Here is a 13,310-nt window from a genome sequence, read left to right on the forward strand (position 1 = left end):
AATTGAATTTTTTTTTAAAATTATGTTTTTTTAATTTTCGGTTTTTTAAAAAAATATATTGTTTATTTTTTCTTAAATAAAAAAAGACGATGGTTGAAAGTTTTTTTCTTGAGTTATTTTTATCAACGAATATTAGTTTTTATTAGTGTGTGTTGCTTATGTCAAATATTTCATGTACACATCAGTATAAAATGCTACTTTTTTGTAATTGTATAGCTACGGCCATACAACGTTGAAGATACCGGTTCTCGTCCGATCACCGAAGTCAAGCAACGTCTGGCGTGGTTAGTACTTAGATGGGTGACCGCTTGGGAACACCACGTGCTGTAGATTGAATTTTTTAATTACATTTTTTTTAAAAATTATGTTTTTTAATTTTACTTTAAAAAAATATATATTTTATTTTTTCTCAAATAAAAAAAGACGATGGTTGAAAGTTTTTTTCTTGAGTTATTTTTATCAACGAATATTAGTTTTTATTAGTGTGTGTTGCTTATGTCAGATATTTCATGTACACATCAGTATAAAATGCTACTTTTTTGTAATTGTATATCTACGGCCATACAACGTTGAAGATACCGGTTCTCGTCCGATCACCGAAGTCAAGCAACGTCTGGCGTGGTTAGTACTTAGATGGGTGACCGCTTGGGAACACCACGTGCAGTAGATTGAATTTTTTAATTAAATTTTTTTTTTAAATTATGTTTTTTAATTTTACTTTTAAAAAAATATATATTTTATTTTTTCTCAAATAAAAAAAGACGATGGTTGAAAGTTTTTTTCTTGAGTTATTTTTATCAACGAATATTAGTTTTTATTAGTGTGTGTTGCTTATGTCAGATATTTCATGTACACATCAGTATAAAATGCTACTTTTTTGTAATTGTATATCTACGGCCATACAACGTTGAAGATACCGGTTCTCGTCCGATCACCGAAGTCAAGCAACGTCTGGCGTGGTTAGTACTTAGATGGGTGACCGCTTGGGAACACCACGTGCTGTAGATTGATTTTTTAATTTAATTTTTTTTTTAAATTATGTTTTTTTAATTTTCCGTTTTTAAAAAAATATATTGTTTATTTTTTCTCAAATAAAAAAGACGATGGTTGAAAGTTTTTTTCTTGAGTTATTTTTATCAACGAATATTAGTTTTTATTAGTGTGTGTTGCTTATGTCAAATATTTCATGTACACATCAGTATAAAATGCTACTGTTTTGTAATTGTATATCTACGGCCATACAACGTTGAAGATACCGGTTCTCGTCCGATCACCGAAGTCAAGCAACGTCTGGCGTGGTTAGTACTTAGATGGGTGACTGCTTGGGAACACCACGTGCTGTAGATTGAATTTTTTAGTTTTATTCTATTTTTAATTATTTCAAAAAATGTACTCTTTTTAAAAATCGTATTTCTTAATTTTTCTAAAATAAAAACAGACTATGGTTGAAAGTTTTTTTTCTTGAGTTATTTTTATCAACGAATATTAGTTTTTATTAGTGTGTGTTGCTTATGTCAAATATTTCATGTACACATCAGTATAAAATGCTAATTTTTTGTAATTGTATATCTACGGCCATACAACGTTGAAGATACCGGTTCTCGTCCGATCACCGAAGTCAAGCAACGTCTGGCGTGGTTAGTACTTAGATGGGTGACCGCTTGGGAACACCACGTGCTGTATATTGAATTTTTTAATTTAATTTTTTTTTAAAACTATGTTTTTTTAATTTTCGGTTTTTTAAAAAATATATTGTTTATTTTTTCTCAAATAAAAAAAGACGATGGTTGAAAGTTTTTTTCTTGAGTTATTTTTATCAACGAATATTAGTTTTTATTAGTGTGTGTTGCTTATGTCAAATATTTCATGTACACATCAGTATAAAATGCTACTTTTTTGTAATTGTATATCTACGGCCATACAACGTTGAAGATACCGGTTCTCGTCCGATCACCGAAGTCAAGCAACGTCTGGCGTGGTTAGTACTTAGATGGGTGACCGCTTGGGAACACCACGTGCTGTAGATTGATTTTTTTTAATTGAATTTTTTTTTAAAATTATGTTTTTTTAATTTTCCATTTTTTAAAAAATATATTGTTTATTTTTTCTCAAATAAAAAAGACGATGGTTGAAAGTTTTTTTCTTGAGTTATTTTTATCAACGAATATTAGTTTTTATTAGTGTGTGTTGCTTATGTCAAATATTTCATGTACACATCAGTATAAAATGCTACTTTTTTGTAATTGTATATCTACGGCCATACAACGTTGAAGATACCGGTTCTCGTCCGATCACCGAAGTCAAGCAACGTCTGGCGTGGTTAGTACTTAGATGGGTGACCGCTTGGGAACACCACGTGCTGTAGATTGAATTTTTTAATTAATTTTTTTTTAAATTATGTTTTTTAATTTTACTTTAAAAAAAAATATATATATTTTTTTCTCAAATAAAAAAAGACGATGGTTGAAAGTTTTTTTCTTGAGTTATTTTTATCAACGAATATTAGTTTTTATTAGTGTGTGTTGCTTATGTCAAATATTTCATGTACACATCAGTATAAAATGCTACTTTTTTGTAATTGAATAGCTACGGCCATACAACGTTGAAGATACCGGTTCTCGTCCGATCACCGAAGTCAAGCAACGTCTGGCGTGGTTAGTACTTAGATGGGTGACCGCTTGGGAACACCACGTGCTGTAGATTGAATTTTTTAATTACATTTTTTTTAAAAATTATGTTTTTTAATTTTACTTTAAAAAAATATATATTTTATTTTTTCTCAAATAAAAAAAGACGATGGTTGAAAGTTTTTTTCTTGAGTTATTTTTATCAACGAATATTAGTTTTTATTAGTGTGTGTTGCTTATGTCAGATATTTCATGTACACATCAGTATAAAATGCTACTTTTTTGTAATTGTATATCTACGGCCATACAACGTTGAAGATACCGGTTCTCGTCCGATCACCGAAGTCAAGCAACGTCTGGCGTGGTTAGTACTTAGATGGGTGACCGCTTGGGAACACCACGTGCTGTAGATTGAATTTTTTAATTTAATTTTTTTTTAAATTATGTTTTTTTAATTTTCCGTTTTTTAAAAAATATATTGTTTATTTTTTCTCAAATAAAAAAAGACGATGGTTGAAAGTTTTTTTCTTGAGTTATTTTTATCAACGAATATTAGTTTTTATTAGTGTGTGTTGCTTATGTCAGATATTTCATGTACACATCAGTATAAAATGCTACTTTTTTGTAATTGTATATCTACGGCCATACAACGTTGAAGATACCGGTTCTCGTCCGATCACCGAAGTCAAGCAACGTCTGGCGTGGTTAGTACTTAGATGGGTGACCGCTTGGGAACACCACGTGCTGTAGATTGATTTTTTTAATTTAATTTTTTTTTTAAATTATGTTTTTTTAATTTTCCGTTTTTAAAAAAATATATTGTTTATTTTTTCTCAAATAAAAAAGACGATGGTTGAAAGTTTTTTTCTTGAGTTATTTTTATCAACGAATATTAGTTTTTATTAGTGTGTGTTGCTTATGTCAAATATTTCATGTACACATCAGTATAAAATGCTACTGTTTTGTAATTGTATATCTACGGCCATACAACGTTGAAGATACCGGTTCTCGTCCGATCACCGAAGTCAAGCAACGTCTGGCGTGGTTAGTACTTAGATGGGTGACTGCTTGGGAACACCACGTGCTGTAGATTGAATTTTTTAGTTTTATTCTATTTTTAATTATTTCAAAAAATGTACTCTTTTTAAAAATCGTATTTCTTAATTTTTCTAAAATAAAAACAGACTATGGTTGAAAGTTTTTTTTCTTGAGTTATTTTTATCAACGAATATTAGTTTTTATTAGTGTGTGTTGCTTATGTCAAATATTTCATGTACACATCAGTATAAAATGCTAATTTTTTGTAATTGTATATCTACGGCCATACAACGTTGAAGATACCGGTTCTCGTCCGATCACCGAAGTCAAGCAACGTCTGGCGTGGTTAGTACTTAGATGGGTGACCGCTTGGGAACACCACGTGCTGTATATTGAATTTTTTAATTTAATTTTTTTTTAAAACTATGTTTTTTTAATTTTCCGTTTTTTAAAAAATATATTGTTTATTTTTTCTCAAATAAAAAAAGACGATGGTTGAAAGTTTTTTTCTTGAGTTATTTTTATCAACGAATATTAGTTTTTATTAGTGTGTGTTGCTTATGTCAAATATTTCATGTACACATCAGTATAAAATGCTACTTTTTTGTAATTGTATATCTACGGCCATACAACGTTGAAGATACCGGTTCTCGTCCGATCACCGAAGTCAAGCAACGTCTGGCGTGGTTAGTACTTAGATGGGTGACCGCTTGGGAACACCTCGTGCTGTAGATTGAATTTTTTAGTTTTATGTTTATTTTAAAAATATGTTTTTAAATTTTCCGTTTTTTTTAAAAATATATTATTTATTTTTTCTCAAATAAAAAAAGACGATGGTTGAAAGTTTTTTTCTTGAGTTATTTTTATCAACGAATATTAGTTTTTATTAGTGTGTGTTGCTTATGTCAAATATTTCATGTACACATCAGTATAAAATGCTACTTTTTTGTAATTGTATATCTACGGCCATACAACGTTGAAGATACCGGTTCTCGTCCGATCACCGAAGTCAAGCAACGTCTGGCGTGGTTAGTACTTAGATGGGTGACCGCTTGGGAACACCACGTGCTGTAGATTGATTTTTTTTAATTTAATTTTTTTTAAAAATTATGTTTTTTTAATTTTCCATTTTTTAAAAAATATATTGTTTATTTTTTCTCAAATAAAAAAGACGATGGTTGAAAGTTTTTTTCTTGAGTTATTTTTATCAACGAATATTAGTTTTTATTAGTGTGTGTTGCTTATGTCAAATATTTCATGTACACATCAGTATAAAATGCTACTTTTTTGTAATTGTATATCTACGGCCATACAACGTTGAAGATACCGGTTCTCGTCCGATCACCGAAGTCAAGCAACGTCTGGCGTGGTTAGTACTTAGATGGGTGACCGCTTGGGAACACCACGTGCTGTAGATTGAATTTTTTAATTAATTTTTTTTTAAATTATGTTTTTTAATTTTACTTTAAAAAAAAAATATATATTTTTTTCTCAAATAAAAAAAGACGATGGTTGAAAGTTTTTTTCTTGAGTTATTTTTATCAACGAATATTAGTTTTTATTAGTGTGTGTTGCTTATGTCAAATATTTCATGTACACATCAGTATAAAATGCTACTTTTTTGTAATTGAATAGCTACGGCCATACAACGTTGAAGATACCGGTTCTCGTCCGATCACCGAAGTCAAGCAACGTCTGGCGTGGTTAGTACTTAGATGGGTGACCGCTTGGGAACACCACGTGCTGTAGATTGAATTTTTTAATTAAATTTTTTTTTTAAATTATGTTTTTTAATTTTACTTTAAAAAAAATATATATTTTATTTTTTCTCAAATAAAGAAAGACGATGGTTGAAAGTTTTTTTCTTGAGTTATTTTTATCAACGAATATTAGTTTTTATTAGTGTGTGTTGCTTATGTCAGATATTTCATGTACACATCAGTATAAAATGCTACTTTTTTGTAATTGTATATCTACGGCCATACAACGTTGAAGATACCGGTTCTCGTCCGATCACCGAAGTCAAGCAACGTCTGGCGTGGTTAGTACTTAGATGGGTGACCGCTTGGGAACACCACGTGCAGTAGATTGAATTTTTTAATTAAATTTTTTTTTTAAATTATGTTTTTTAATTTTACTTTAAAAAAAAATATATATTTTTTTTTCTCAAATAAAAAAAGACGATGGTTGAAAGTTTTTTTCTTGAGTTATTTTTATCAACGAATATTAGTTTTTATTAGTGTGTGTTGCTTATGTCAAATATTTCATGTACACATCAGTATAAAATGCTACTTTTTTGTAATTGTATAGCTACGGCCATACAACGTTGAAGATACCGGTTCTCGTCCGATCACCGAAGTCAAGCAACGTCTGGCGTGGTTAGTACTTAGATGGGTGACCGCTTGGGAACACCACGTGCTGTAGATTGAATTTTTTAATTACATTTTTTTTTAAAATTATGTTTTTTAATTTTACTTTAAAAAAATATATATTTTATTTTTTCTCAAATAAAAAAAGACGATGGTTGAAAGTTTTTTTTCTTGAGTTATTTTTATCAACGAATATTAGTTTTTATTAGTGTGTGTTGCTTATGTCAAATATTTCATGTACACATCAGTATAAAATGCTAATTTTTTGTAATTGTATATCTACGGCCATACAACGTTGAAGATACCGGTTCTCGTCCGATCACCGAAGTCAAGCAACGTCTGGCGTGGTTAGTACTAAGATGGGTGACCGCTTGGGAACACCACGTGCTGTAGATTGAATTTTTTAATTTAATTTTTTTTTAAAACTATGTTTTTTTAATTTTCCGTTTTTTTAAAAATATATTATTTATTTTTTCTCAAATAACAAAAGACGATGGTTGAAAGTTTTTTTCTTGAGTTATTTTTATCAACGAGTATTAGTTTTTATTAGTGTGTGTTGCTTATGTCAAATATTTCATGTACACATCAGTATAAAATGCTACTTTTTTGTAATTGTATATCTACGGCCATACAACGTTGAAGATACCGGTTCTCGTCCGATAACCGAAGTCAAGCAACGTCTGGCGTGGTTAGTACTAAGATGGGTGACCGCTTGGGAACACCACGTGCTGTAGATTGAATTTTTTAATTCAATTTTTTTTTTAAATTATGTTTTTTTTAATTTTCCGTTTTTTTAAAAATATATTGTTTATTTTTTCTCAAATAACAAAAGACGATGGTTGAAAGTTTTTTTCTTGAGTTATTTTTATCAACGAGTATTAGTTTTTATTAGTGTGTGTTGCTTATGTCAAATATTTCATGTACACATCAGTATAAAATGCTACTTTTTTGTAATTGTATATCTACGGCCATACAACGTTGAAGATACCGGTTCTCGTCCGATCACCGAAGTCAAGCAACGTCTGGCGTGGTTAGTACTTAGATGGGTGACCGCTTGGGAACACCACGTGCTGTAGATTGAATTTTTGAATTTAATTTTTTTTTTAAATTATGTTTTTTTAATTTTCCGTTTTTTTAAAAATATATTGTTTATTTTTTCTTAAATAAAAAAAGACGATGGTTGAAAGTTTTTTTCTTGAGTTATTTTTATCAACGAATATTAGTTTTTATTAGTGTGTGTTGCTTATGTCAAATATTTCATGTACACATCAGTATAAAATGCTACTTTTTTGTAATTGTATATCTACGGCCATACAACGTTGAAGATACCGGTTCTCGTCCGATCACCGAAGTCAAGCAACGTCTGGCGTGGTTAGTACTTAGATGGGTGACCGCTTGGGAACACCTCGTGCTGTAGATTGAATTTTTTAGTTTTATGTTTATTTTAAAAATATGTTTTTAAATTTTCCGTTTTTTTTTAAAATATATTATTTATTTTTTCTCAAATAAAAAAAGACGATGGTTGAAAGTTTTTTTCTTGAGTTATTTTTATCAACGAATATTAGTTTTTATTAGTGTGTGTTGCTTATGTCAAATATTTCATGTACACATCAGTATAAAATGCTACTTTTTTGTAATTGTATATCTACGGCCATACAACGTTGAAGATACCGGTTCTCGTCCGATCACCGAAGTCAAGCAACGTCTGGCGTGGTTAGTACTTAGATGGGTGACCGCTTGGGAACACCACGTGCTGTAGATTGATTTTTTTAATTTAATTTTTTTTAAAAATTATGTTTTTTTAATTTTCCGTTTTTTAAAAAATATATTGTTTATTTTTTCTCAAATAAAAAAGACGATGGTTGAAAGTTTTTTTCTTGAGTTATTTTTATCAACGAATATTAGTTTTTATTAGTGTGTGTTGCTTATGTCAAATATTTCATGTACACATCAGTATAAAATGCTACTTTTTTGTAATTGTATATCTACGGCCATACAACGTTGAAGATACCGGTTCTCGTCCGATCACCGAAGTCAAGCAACGTCTGGCGTGGTTAGTACTTAGATGGGTGACCGCTTGGGAACACCACGTGCTGTAGATTGAATTTTTTAATTAATTTTTTTTTAAATTATGTTTTTTAATTTTACTTTAAAAAAAATATATATATTTTTTTCTCAAATAAAAAAAGACGATGGTTGAAAGTTTTTTTCTTGAGTTATTTTTATCAACGAATATTAGTTTTTTTTAGTGTGTGTTGCTTATGTCAAATATTTCATGTACACATCAGTATAAAATGCTACTTTTTTGTAATTGTATAGCTACGGCCATACAACGTTGAAGATACCGGTTCTCGTCCGATCACCGAAGTCAAGCAACGTCTGGCGTGGTTAGTACTTAGATGGGTGACCGCTTGGGAACACCACGTGCTGTAGATTGAATTTTTTAATTACATTTTTTTTTTAAATTATGTTTTTTAATTTTACTTTAAAAAAAATATATATTTTTTTTTTCTCAAATAAAGAAAGACGATGGTTGAAAGTTTTTTTCTTGAGTTATTTTTATCAACGAATATTAGTTTTTATTAGTGTGTGTTGCTTATGTCAGATATTTCATGTACACATCAGTATAAAATGCTACTTTTTTTGTAATTGTATATCTACGGCCATACAACGTTGAAGATACCGGTTCTCGTCCGATCACCGAAGTCAAGCAACGTCTGGCGTGGTTAGTACTTAGATGGGTGACCGCTTGGGAACACCACGTGCAGTAGATTGAATTTTTTAATTAAATGTTTTTTTTAAATTATGTTTTTTAATTTTACTTTAAAAAAAATATATATTTTTTTATCTCAAATAAAAAAAGACGATGGTTGAAAGTTTTTTTCTTGAGTTATTTTTATCAACGAATATTAGTTTTTATTAGTGTGTGTTGCTTATGTCAAATATTTCATGTACACATCAGTATAAAATGCTACTTTTTTGTAATTGTATAGCTACGGCCATACAACGTTGAAGATACCGGTTCTCGTCCGATCACCGAAGTCAAGCAACGTCTGGCGTGGTTAGTACTTAGATGGGTGACCGCTTGGGAACACCACGTGCTGTAGATTGTATTTTTTAATTACATTTTTTTTTTAAATTATGTTTTTTAATTTTACTTTAAAAAAAAATATATTTTATTTTTTCTCAAATAAAAAAAGACGATGGTTGAAAGTTTTTTTCTTGAGTTATTTTTATCAACGAATATTAGTTTTTATTAGTGTGTGTTGCTTATGTCAGATATTTCATGTACACATCAGTATAAAATGCTACTTTTTTGTAATTGTATATCTACGGCCATACAACGTTGAAGATACCGGATCTCGTCCGATCACCGAAGTCAAGCAACGTCTGGCGTGGTTAGTACTTAGATGGGTGACCGCTTGGGAACACCACGTGCTGTAGATTGAATTTTTTAATTTAATTTTTTTTTTAAATTATGTTTTTTTAATTTTCCGTTTTTTAAAAAATATATTGTTTATTTTTTCTCAAATAAAAAAAGACGATGGTTGAAAGTTTTTTTCTTGAGTTATTTTTATCAACGAATATTAGTTTTTATTAGTGTGTGTTGCTTATGTCAAATATTTCATGTACACATCAGTATAAAATGCTACTTTTTTGTAATTGTATATCTACGGCCATACAACGTTGAAGATACCGGTTCTCGTCCGATCACCGAAGTCAAGCAACGTCTGGCGTGGTTAGTACTTAGATGGGTGACCGCTTGGGAACACCACGTGCAGTAGATTGAATTTTTTAATTAAATTTTTTTTTTAAATTATGTTTTTTAATTTTACTTTAAAAAAAATATATATTTTATTTTTTCTCAAATAAAAAAAGACGATGGTTGAAAGTTTTTTTCTTGAGTTATTTTTATCAACGAATATTAGTTTTTATTAGTGTGTGTTGCTTATGTCAGATATTTCATGTACACATCAGTATAAAATGCTACTTTTTTGTAATTGTATATCTACGGCCATACAACGTTGAAGATACCGGTTCTCGTCCGATCACCGAAGTCAAGCAACGTCTGGCGTGGTTAGTACTTAGATGGGTGACCGCTTGGGAACACCACGTGCTGTAGATTGATTTTTTTAATTTAATTTTTTTTGAAAATTATGTTTTTTTAATTTTCCGTTTTTAAAAAAATATATTGTTTATTTTTTCTCAAATAAAAAAGACGATGGTTGAAAGTTTTTTTCTTGAGTTATTTTTATCAACGAATATTAGTTTTTATTAGTGTGTGTTGCTTATGTCAAATATTTCATGTACACATCAGTATAAAATGCTACTGTTTTGTAATTGTATATCTACGGCCATACAACGTTGAAGATACCGGTTCTCGTCCGATCACCGAAGTCAAGCAACGTCTGGCGTGGTTAGTACTTAGATGGGTGACTGCTTGGGAACACCACGTGCTGTAGATTGAATTTTTTAGTTTTATTCTATTTTTAATTATTTCAAAAAATGTACTCTTTTTAAAAATCGTATTTCTTAATTTTTCTAAAATAAAAACAGACTATGGTTGAAAGTTTTTTTTCTTGAGTTATTTTTATCAACGAATATTAGTTTTTATTAGTGTGTGTTGCTTATGTCAAATATTTCATGTACACATCAGTATAAAATGCTAATTTTTTGTAATTGTATATCTACGGCCATACAACGTTGAAGATACCGGTTCTCGTCCGATCACCGAAGTCAAGCAACGTCTGGCGTGGTTAGTACTTAGATGGGTGACCGCTTGGGAACACCACGTGCTGTATATTGAATTTTTTAATTTAATTTTTTTTTAAAACTATGTTTTTTTAATTTTCCGTTTTTTTAAAAATATATTGTTTATTTTTTCTCAAATAACAAAAGACGATGGTTGAAAGTTTTTTTCTTGAGTTATTTTTATCAACGAGTATTAGTTTTTATTAGTGTGTGTTGCTTATGTCAAATATTTCATGTACACATCAGTATAAAATGCTACTTTTTTGTAATTGTATATCTACGGCCATACAACGTTGAAGATACCGGTTCTCGTCCGATAACCGAAGTCAAGCAACGTCTGGCGTGGTTAGTACTAAGATGGGTGACCGCTTGGGAACACCACGTGCTGTAGATTGAATTTTTTAATTCAATTTTTTTTTTTAAATTATGTTTTTTTTAATTTTCCGTTTTTTTAAAAATATATTGTTTATTTTTTCTCAAATAACAAAAGACGATGGTTGAAAGTTTTTTTCTTGAGTTATTTTTATCAACGAGTATTAGTTTTTATTAGTGTGTGTTGCTTATGTCAAATATTTCATGTACACATCAGTATAAAATGCTACTTTTTTGTAATTGTATATCTACGGCCATACAACGTTGAAGATACCGGTTCTCGTCCGATCACCGAAGTCAAGCAACGTCTGGCGTGGTTAGTACTTAGATGGGTGACCGCTTGGGAACACCACGTGCTGTAGATTGAATTTTTGAATTTAATTTTTTTTTAAATTATGTTTTTTTAATTTTCCGTTTTTTTAAAAATATATTGTTTATTTTTTCTCAAATAAAAAAAGACGATGGTTGAAAGTTTTTTTCTTGAGTTATTTTTATCAACGAATATTAGTTTTTATTAGTGTGTGTTGCTTATGTCAAATATTTCATGTACACATCAGTATAAAATGCTACTTTTTTGTAATTGTATATCTACGGCCATACAACGTTGAAGATACCGGTTCTCGTCCGATCACCGAAGTCAAGCAACGTCTGGCGTGGTTAGTACTTAGATGGGTGACTGCTTGGGAACACCTCGTGCTGTAGATTGAATTTTTTAGTTTTATGTTTATTTTAAAAATATGTTTTTAAATTTTCCGTTTTTTTTAAAAATATATTATTTATTTTTTCTCAAATAAAAAAAGACGATGGTTGAAAGTTTTTTTCTTGAGTTATTTTTATCAACGAATATTAGTTTTTATTAGTGTGTGTTGCTTATGTCAAATATTTCATGTACACATCAGTATAAAATGCTACTTTTTTGTAATTGTATATCTACGGCCATACAACGTTGAAGATACCGGTTCTCGTCCGATCACCGAAGTCAAGCAACGTCTGGCGTGGTTAGTACTTAGATGGGTGACCGCTTGGGAACACCACGTGCTGTAGATTGATTTTTTTAATTTAATTTTTTTTAAAAATTATGTTTTTTTAATTTTCCGTTTTTTAAAAAATATATTGTTTATTTTTTCTCAAATAAAAAAAGACGATGGTTGAAAGTTTTTTTCTTGAGTTATTTTTATCAACGAATATTAGTTTTTATTAGTGTGTGTTGCTTATGTCAAATATTTCATGTACACATCAGTATAAAATGCTACTTTTTTGTAATTGTATATCTACGGCCATACAACGTTGAAGATACCGGTTCTCGTCCGATCACCGAAGTCAAGCAACGTCTGGCGTGGTTAGTACTTAGATGGGTGACCGCTTGGGAACACCACGTGTTGTAGATTGAATTTTTTAATTAATTTTTTTTTAAATTATGTTTTTTAATTTTACTTTAAAAAAAATATATATATTTTTTTCTCAAATAAAAAAAGACGATGGTTGAAAGTTTTTTTCTTGAGTTATTTTTATCAACGAATATTAGTTTTTATTAGTGTGTGTTGCTTATGTCAAATATTTCATGTACACATCAGTATAAAATGCTACTTTTTTGTAATTTTATAGCTACGGCCATACAACGTTGAAGATACCGGTTCTCGTCCGATCACCGAAGTCAAGCAACGTCTGGCGTGGTTAGTACTTAGATGGGTGACCGCTTGGGAACACCACGTGCAGTAGATTGAATTTTTTAATTAAATTTTTTTTTTAAATTATGTTTTTTAATTTTACTTTAAAAAAAATATATATTTTTTTTTCTCAAATAAAAAAAGACGATGGTTGAAAGTTTTTTTCTTGAGTTATTTTTATCAACGAATATTAGTTTTTATTAGTGTGTGTTGCTTATGTCAGATATTTCATGTACACATCAGTATAAAATGCTACTTTTTTGTAATTGTATATCTACGGCCATACAACGTTGAAGATACCGGATCTCGTCCGATCACCGAAGTCAAGCAACGTCTGGCGTGGTTAGTACTTAGATGGGTGACCGCTTGGGAACACCACGTGCTGTAGATTGAATTTTTTAATTTAATTTTTTTTTTAAATTATGTTTTTTTAATTTTCCGTTTTTTAAAAAATATATTGTTTATTTTTTCTCAAATAAAAAAAG

The 13,310-nt window shown here is 29.9% G+C and overlaps 39 non-coding genes across 39 annotated transcripts; all 39 read left to right on the top strand.

Moving 5' to 3' along the window:
• Positions 1-214: 214 nt before the first annotated feature.
• Positions 215-333, top strand: LOC131945625 (5S ribosomal RNA). Its single transcript, XR_009387463.1, has one exon. It is a non-coding gene; the product is annotated as a 5S ribosomal RNA (ribosomal RNA).
• Positions 334-551: 218 nt separating this feature from the next.
• On the top strand, positions 552-670 carry LOC131945685 (5S ribosomal RNA). The gene has a single exon (XR_009387522.1). It is a non-coding gene; the product is annotated as a 5S ribosomal RNA (ribosomal RNA).
• A 219-nt stretch (positions 671-889) lies between these two features.
• Positions 890-1,008, top strand: LOC131945399 (5S ribosomal RNA). The gene has a single exon (XR_009387243.1). It is a non-coding gene; the product is annotated as a 5S ribosomal RNA (ribosomal RNA).
• Positions 1,009-1,228: 220 nt separating this feature from the next.
• Positions 1,229-1,347, top strand: LOC131945570 (5S ribosomal RNA). Its single transcript, XR_009387409.1, has one exon. It is a non-coding gene; the product is annotated as a 5S ribosomal RNA (ribosomal RNA).
• A 220-nt stretch (positions 1,348-1,567) lies between these two features.
• Positions 1,568-1,686, top strand: LOC131945581 (5S ribosomal RNA). Its single transcript, XR_009387420.1, has one exon. It is a non-coding gene; the product is annotated as a 5S ribosomal RNA (ribosomal RNA).
• Positions 1,687-1,908: 222 nt separating this feature from the next.
• LOC131945401 (5S ribosomal RNA) lies at positions 1,909-2,027 on the top strand. Its single transcript, XR_009387245.1, has one exon. It is a non-coding gene; the product is annotated as a 5S ribosomal RNA (ribosomal RNA).
• Positions 2,028-2,249: 222 nt separating this feature from the next.
• On the top strand, positions 2,250-2,368 carry LOC131945402 (5S ribosomal RNA). Its single transcript, XR_009387246.1, has one exon. It is a non-coding gene; the product is annotated as a 5S ribosomal RNA (ribosomal RNA).
• Positions 2,369-2,584: 216 nt separating this feature from the next.
• On the top strand, positions 2,585-2,703 carry LOC131945626 (5S ribosomal RNA). Its single transcript, XR_009387464.1, has one exon. It is a non-coding gene; the product is annotated as a 5S ribosomal RNA (ribosomal RNA).
• Positions 2,704-2,921: 218 nt separating this feature from the next.
• Positions 2,922-3,040, top strand: LOC131945403 (5S ribosomal RNA). Its single transcript, XR_009387247.1, has one exon. It is a non-coding gene; the product is annotated as a 5S ribosomal RNA (ribosomal RNA).
• A 221-nt stretch (positions 3,041-3,261) lies between these two features.
• LOC131945404 (5S ribosomal RNA) lies at positions 3,262-3,380 on the top strand. The gene has a single exon (XR_009387248.1). It is a non-coding gene; the product is annotated as a 5S ribosomal RNA (ribosomal RNA).
• Positions 3,381-3,601: 221 nt separating this feature from the next.
• On the top strand, positions 3,602-3,720 carry LOC131945571 (5S ribosomal RNA). Its single transcript, XR_009387410.1, has one exon. It is a non-coding gene; the product is annotated as a 5S ribosomal RNA (ribosomal RNA).
• A 220-nt stretch (positions 3,721-3,940) lies between these two features.
• Positions 3,941-4,059, top strand: LOC131945582 (5S ribosomal RNA). Its single transcript, XR_009387421.1, has one exon. It is a non-coding gene; the product is annotated as a 5S ribosomal RNA (ribosomal RNA).
• A 222-nt stretch (positions 4,060-4,281) lies between these two features.
• Positions 4,282-4,400, top strand: LOC131945484 (5S ribosomal RNA). The gene has a single exon (XR_009387325.1). It is a non-coding gene; the product is annotated as a 5S ribosomal RNA (ribosomal RNA).
• A 223-nt stretch (positions 4,401-4,623) lies between these two features.
• LOC131945405 (5S ribosomal RNA) lies at positions 4,624-4,742 on the top strand. Its single transcript, XR_009387249.1, has one exon. It is a non-coding gene; the product is annotated as a 5S ribosomal RNA (ribosomal RNA).
• A 222-nt stretch (positions 4,743-4,964) lies between these two features.
• On the top strand, positions 4,965-5,083 carry LOC131945407 (5S ribosomal RNA). Its single transcript, XR_009387251.1, has one exon. It is a non-coding gene; the product is annotated as a 5S ribosomal RNA (ribosomal RNA).
• Positions 5,084-5,298: 215 nt separating this feature from the next.
• Positions 5,299-5,417, top strand: LOC131945627 (5S ribosomal RNA). The gene has a single exon (XR_009387465.1). It is a non-coding gene; the product is annotated as a 5S ribosomal RNA (ribosomal RNA).
• A 219-nt stretch (positions 5,418-5,636) lies between these two features.
• LOC131945687 (5S ribosomal RNA) lies at positions 5,637-5,755 on the top strand. The gene has a single exon (XR_009387523.1). It is a non-coding gene; the product is annotated as a 5S ribosomal RNA (ribosomal RNA).
• A 218-nt stretch (positions 5,756-5,973) lies between these two features.
• Positions 5,974-6,092, top strand: LOC131945629 (5S ribosomal RNA). The gene has a single exon (XR_009387467.1). It is a non-coding gene; the product is annotated as a 5S ribosomal RNA (ribosomal RNA).
• Positions 6,093-6,311: 219 nt separating this feature from the next.
• LOC131945400 (5S ribosomal RNA) lies at positions 6,312-6,430 on the top strand. The gene has a single exon (XR_009387244.1). It is a non-coding gene; the product is annotated as a 5S ribosomal RNA (ribosomal RNA).
• A 222-nt stretch (positions 6,431-6,652) lies between these two features.
• On the top strand, positions 6,653-6,771 carry LOC131945657 (5S ribosomal RNA). Its single transcript, XR_009387495.1, has one exon. It is a non-coding gene; the product is annotated as a 5S ribosomal RNA (ribosomal RNA).
• A 223-nt stretch (positions 6,772-6,994) lies between these two features.
• Positions 6,995-7,113, top strand: LOC131945408 (5S ribosomal RNA). The gene has a single exon (XR_009387252.1). It is a non-coding gene; the product is annotated as a 5S ribosomal RNA (ribosomal RNA).
• A 222-nt stretch (positions 7,114-7,335) lies between these two features.
• LOC131945485 (5S ribosomal RNA) lies at positions 7,336-7,454 on the top strand. The gene has a single exon (XR_009387326.1). It is a non-coding gene; the product is annotated as a 5S ribosomal RNA (ribosomal RNA).
• A 223-nt stretch (positions 7,455-7,677) lies between these two features.
• LOC131945409 (5S ribosomal RNA) lies at positions 7,678-7,796 on the top strand. The gene has a single exon (XR_009387253.1). It is a non-coding gene; the product is annotated as a 5S ribosomal RNA (ribosomal RNA).
• Positions 7,797-8,017: 221 nt separating this feature from the next.
• On the top strand, positions 8,018-8,136 carry LOC131945410 (5S ribosomal RNA). The gene has a single exon (XR_009387254.1). It is a non-coding gene; the product is annotated as a 5S ribosomal RNA (ribosomal RNA).
• A 215-nt stretch (positions 8,137-8,351) lies between these two features.
• Positions 8,352-8,470, top strand: LOC131945630 (5S ribosomal RNA). The gene has a single exon (XR_009387468.1). It is a non-coding gene; the product is annotated as a 5S ribosomal RNA (ribosomal RNA).
• A 219-nt stretch (positions 8,471-8,689) lies between these two features.
• On the top strand, positions 8,690-8,808 carry LOC131945688 (5S ribosomal RNA). Its single transcript, XR_009387524.1, has one exon. It is a non-coding gene; the product is annotated as a 5S ribosomal RNA (ribosomal RNA).
• Positions 8,809-9,025: 217 nt separating this feature from the next.
• LOC131945631 (5S ribosomal RNA) lies at positions 9,026-9,144 on the top strand. The gene has a single exon (XR_009387469.1). It is a non-coding gene; the product is annotated as a 5S ribosomal RNA (ribosomal RNA).
• Positions 9,145-9,362: 218 nt separating this feature from the next.
• LOC131945705 (5S ribosomal RNA) lies at positions 9,363-9,481 on the top strand. Its single transcript, XR_009387540.1, has one exon. It is a non-coding gene; the product is annotated as a 5S ribosomal RNA (ribosomal RNA).
• Positions 9,482-9,703: 222 nt separating this feature from the next.
• On the top strand, positions 9,704-9,822 carry LOC131945689 (5S ribosomal RNA). Its single transcript, XR_009387525.1, has one exon. It is a non-coding gene; the product is annotated as a 5S ribosomal RNA (ribosomal RNA).
• A 219-nt stretch (positions 9,823-10,041) lies between these two features.
• LOC131945411 (5S ribosomal RNA) lies at positions 10,042-10,160 on the top strand. Its single transcript, XR_009387255.1, has one exon. It is a non-coding gene; the product is annotated as a 5S ribosomal RNA (ribosomal RNA).
• Positions 10,161-10,381: 221 nt separating this feature from the next.
• Positions 10,382-10,500, top strand: LOC131945572 (5S ribosomal RNA). Its single transcript, XR_009387411.1, has one exon. It is a non-coding gene; the product is annotated as a 5S ribosomal RNA (ribosomal RNA).
• Positions 10,501-10,720: 220 nt separating this feature from the next.
• LOC131945583 (5S ribosomal RNA) lies at positions 10,721-10,839 on the top strand. The gene has a single exon (XR_009387422.1). It is a non-coding gene; the product is annotated as a 5S ribosomal RNA (ribosomal RNA).
• Positions 10,840-11,061: 222 nt separating this feature from the next.
• Positions 11,062-11,180, top strand: LOC131945658 (5S ribosomal RNA). Its single transcript, XR_009387496.1, has one exon. It is a non-coding gene; the product is annotated as a 5S ribosomal RNA (ribosomal RNA).
• Positions 11,181-11,404: 224 nt separating this feature from the next.
• LOC131945412 (5S ribosomal RNA) lies at positions 11,405-11,523 on the top strand. The gene has a single exon (XR_009387256.1). It is a non-coding gene; the product is annotated as a 5S ribosomal RNA (ribosomal RNA).
• A 221-nt stretch (positions 11,524-11,744) lies between these two features.
• Positions 11,745-11,863, top strand: LOC131945641 (5S ribosomal RNA). The gene has a single exon (XR_009387479.1). It is a non-coding gene; the product is annotated as a 5S ribosomal RNA (ribosomal RNA).
• A 223-nt stretch (positions 11,864-12,086) lies between these two features.
• LOC131945413 (5S ribosomal RNA) lies at positions 12,087-12,205 on the top strand. Its single transcript, XR_009387257.1, has one exon. It is a non-coding gene; the product is annotated as a 5S ribosomal RNA (ribosomal RNA).
• A 222-nt stretch (positions 12,206-12,427) lies between these two features.
• LOC131945551 (5S ribosomal RNA) lies at positions 12,428-12,546 on the top strand. Its single transcript, XR_009387391.1, has one exon. It is a non-coding gene; the product is annotated as a 5S ribosomal RNA (ribosomal RNA).
• A 215-nt stretch (positions 12,547-12,761) lies between these two features.
• LOC131945776 (5S ribosomal RNA) lies at positions 12,762-12,880 on the top strand. Its single transcript, XR_009387607.1, has one exon. It is a non-coding gene; the product is annotated as a 5S ribosomal RNA (ribosomal RNA).
• A 217-nt stretch (positions 12,881-13,097) lies between these two features.
• On the top strand, positions 13,098-13,216 carry LOC131945706 (5S ribosomal RNA). The gene has a single exon (XR_009387541.1). It is a non-coding gene; the product is annotated as a 5S ribosomal RNA (ribosomal RNA).
• The last annotated feature ends 94 nt before the right edge of the window (positions 13,217-13,310 follow it).

Source organism: Physella acuta, unplaced genomic scaffold (assembly GCF_028476545.2).
Source record: "Physella acuta isolate Inbredline_101_S28 unplaced genomic scaffold, ASM2847654v3 ptg000533l, whole genome shotgun sequence".
Taxonomy (NCBI): domain Eukaryota; kingdom Metazoa; phylum Mollusca; class Gastropoda; family Physidae; genus Physella; species Physella acuta.